Source organism: Engraulis encrasicolus, chromosome 6 (genome assembly GCF_034702125.1).
Source record: "Engraulis encrasicolus isolate BLACKSEA-1 chromosome 6, IST_EnEncr_1.0, whole genome shotgun sequence".
Taxonomy (NCBI): Eukaryota; Metazoa; Chordata; class Actinopteri; order Clupeiformes; family Engraulidae; genus Engraulis; species Engraulis encrasicolus.
Window position 1 is genome coordinate 18939891 of NC_085862.1, and position 3661 is coordinate 18943551.

Here is a 3661-nt window from a genome sequence, read left to right on the forward strand (position 1 = left end):
CAATCAAAACCTTTGAACTTTGTTTTTAAAATCAGAAGTGTTTCGACCACATTGTACAACACAGATAACAGGTAATGGGTAACGGGTACCCACTCCAGCAGACTCTCAGCACCACACAAACACAGAGTGCAATAGGAAATACTTTACTATGCTAAGGTAGTATTGTAGTTTAGAGGAAATGCAGAGTTTGTAACACAGTAGTTATACTTAGTGTGACGCTCCGCCGTCGTATATAACAATTTGGTTATATGATGTGGAAGACAAATGTTTGAGAAAATGATGGAATGATAAGTAAATGTCCCCGTGGTGAGGCAGCTCAGTTTAAGATGATGGACCAGGTCTGAGAGTTCACAACAAGGGTATTAGACCTGGGGGCGTATTACAGAGATGCACCAATTGACAGGTGGAAGTTAGACCGGCTGAGTGGCTGTCCTAAAGCTACTGTCCTAAAGTTAGGGCAATAGAAGTCGTATATTTCTTTGGGCTTATTTCACAGAACCAGTTGATGTCTTAGGATGAGCTGATTATCGAAATCCCATGTGTTGAGAGTACAGGCAGAAGGAATGTACGGTAGTTTTACAGCAAGGACTTTTAATTTGTCAGTCTAGTCTTAATTTCATTTAGGAATACATTAAGGCCACCTGTAGACGTGTCTGGGTCAGTTGGTTGCAGTCAGCATTGGAACCGTACTGTAACTTTCACATTAAATGTGCATTCATCTGTTATAATTGTTGTTTACGTTGACGATGTTGCATTGCGGCCGTGACAGTTGGGCTACATGCTACTCGCCTTAGCATAATAAACGCTCATGCATTTTAGATTCGAGATGGAGTGTGCAGTGTAGAGATGGACGAGGCGGGATGATTGGCATCTGGATTGTCATGGAGAAATTTGTAAATTGAGTTTTTCCACGAAGGAAGAGAGAAGCGCATCTCATTTTAATTTAATGAATCATGTCAGTCAAGCCGGTTGTCATCAAAATGCAACAAGCAATTACAACAAATAAATTCACCAGAACAACACAAACACACAATGTCAGTATATGAAGGCGTGCAGTCATAAGGTGCTGTTTGTCATGCAGAGTCTTTCTTGAGCGCACACAGTACTACTTAGACTACATATCCTTAGAGTTTACCATTGAAAATCACGTACCTCTGTCAAGAAATTATTATTGAATTATTGTTGAATATTAACCTCATTTATAGTCATTTGCGGAGTTCGGCAGGTAATTTTATGTTATCATTATTCACCAATAATAATTGTAACCAGATACACAAAAATAATCTTTATTTACACACACAGATTCCACTGAGATCCAGAAAGCTTTGCTTCTTATAAGTCCCGCAGCATTTCTAAGATTGCACCCTTGCAGAAGAATGAATAGGGACTTTTGAAATTATATATGGAATTCAATATGTTTCGATACAATAGCCACTCTTTTGTCAGTTTTCACTGAATTTCATTTTGCATCCCTTAGCAAGACTTGTTAAAAGAAGCACAGGAAAGACCTATAGACTAGACACAAGACTATTGCATGTGTGTCTGGGACCGCAGTAGCCCACAGCCACAGATATAGGCCACAGATATAGGCAAGACAGGCCACACAGGCCTATGGCGTACGTACGCAATAAATAATAGATGATATGAGATAATATTTTTCCCCCCTATGGCATATTTTTTTAATGTTTATACAGATTATAATGTAAAAAAGTTAGATTTTATTTAGCTACGTATGGAGGCTTTTATGAATTGATGGTATTTACTAGGTGATTTTACGGATATTGCATAGGATGAAAGGCACTTAGAGTTTTCTCCAATAACATCATACTGCGCGATGTACTCATATCATGTTATAGTGAAAAGGCCCCTGGTCTGGCTATGCTGTGCTCCTCTGGACCAGGAAGTAAGTGGCAGCTGGCAGTCCTCAGAGAAATGTATTCCTACACATCGTGACAGAAAGGCAAGAGCAGAGACTTCCGTCCCAGACACTATTTTTTGGACAAATGCCATACTACACGTACCATCACAGGAAAGCTATTTGCGACTCATGCAAAGGGGCCACTGAAGTTAGAAGGAAGGTTACCTAAACAGCAATGCAGGCTTCCAGGCTTTGAAGCACTGGCTGGCTGGCTGGCTGGCTGCTGAGAGATGCTGAATCTGGACTCTGGAGGCCGTCCCACATGCTGCTCAACTGATCTTTACTGGCAGACGTATAGATGTAGATGTATACAGTAGACACACCAAGACACATCAAACACGGCTCGGACCATTCTCCCTGTCTTTTCTCTGTGTGTGTGTGCGTGTGTGCGTGTGTGCGTGTGTGCGTGTGTGCGTGTATGTGTGTGTGTGATTGTGTGAGTGTGTGCATTCGTGTGTATGCGTGCGTGTGTGTAAATCTCCCCGTCGCCATGAACAAAAAAAGCCTTTTGTGACAGCAGTGAACTTCTCCTTGGGTAATGAGTGTGTTCCTCTTTCGGCATGGGGAAGTTATTTATCTCCTATCAGGATCACGCCAGGGCAGCGGTCGAGAGTTCGATTTGAAGGATTGAAATGAAAAGAAAGAAACGACGCTTCCCCATTTTCTCCTTTCACTTTTGCTTTTCAATGAGCCCCTTTTCTGTAGCAGTGTTGGACTGAGAGAAACTCCCACCCACCCAAGCTTACAACCCCTCATACATCCCACAAAACAACATCACCCTTCCCAAGTACAGAGCGTCCCGAAAAATGCATACACCTTAAGAAGGTGTGAATTAAATTTTTGGTAACTGTAAAGTGTAATAGAATTTACATTGGTTGCGTCTCTACAAACCCAGCTAGCGATTGCAATTCCTGTGTTCTCTGTACTGTTCTGCAACTCTTCTGAACTAACGATGATTCTTCTCTTCCCATTCTGAATGCATTGTAAGCTGATTTGGATAAAATTGTCTGTGGTATGCCCTGATTGGTAAAACCTAGTTTACAAAAGCATATTTAGTAGATTGTTGGTGTAATGGTCGGACAGTCAGGTAGAGCAGTGCTGCATAGGAAATGCAAAGGATCCTTACAGAATGGCCTACGCCTCTCTTTGCAGAAAAGGGTGTACTTTCAGATGCCTTTCACCTCTCGTTGCACAAGAGGGTGTACTTTCAGATGCCTTTCACCTCCCGTTGCAGAAAAGGGTACACATTCAGATGGCAGCCACCTCTCCTCCCGTCACTGATTAACCCTCAGTACAGTACAGTGCAGCTCTTCCTCTGCGCATAATATCAGGGCCACCTGCCTTGTTAAATGTCAGCCATTTTAAGCGCTTGATATATACCAAAGACTTAATAGACTTTGCCTTTTAACCGCATTAAGAGCTCTTTAATGAAGTCATAGGCTTCAAGACCTGATGCTGACCCCATCCGTTTATTACAGTTAGGTCAAGTGCCTTTCGTTCTCTGTTGAGATATGCATCATAATGCAGTGCCACTCTATGTGGCGATATACTTGGACGATGTAGTCATACAGTGTGAGCATTCTGTAGCCTTATATGCTTTACATACAGCAGTGCCTCTGTCTATGCGGCGATGATTTAGTCCTACCATGTGTGCACACCTCTCTGCAAGTGGCAATATATGATATAGTACTGCAGTGTTTGCATTACGTGGCTACGTGTGCATTGCAGTGTCTCTCTCCATAT

The 3661-nt window shown here is 42.1% G+C and overlaps 1 protein-coding gene across 2 annotated transcripts in view; it reads left to right on the forward strand.

Moving 5' to 3' along the window:
• nek7 (NIMA-related kinase 7) overlaps window positions 1-2086 on the forward strand; it is a 142686-nt gene extending 140600 nt beyond the window's left edge. For both annotated transcript variants that reach the window (XM_063200835.1, XM_063200834.1), the window contains exon 10: window positions 1-2086. This exon is cut by the window's left edge and continues 1199 nt beyond it. The gene's annotated coding sequence lies outside the window, so the exon portion shown is untranslated.
• The last annotated feature ends 1575 nt before the right edge of the window (window positions 2087-3661 follow it).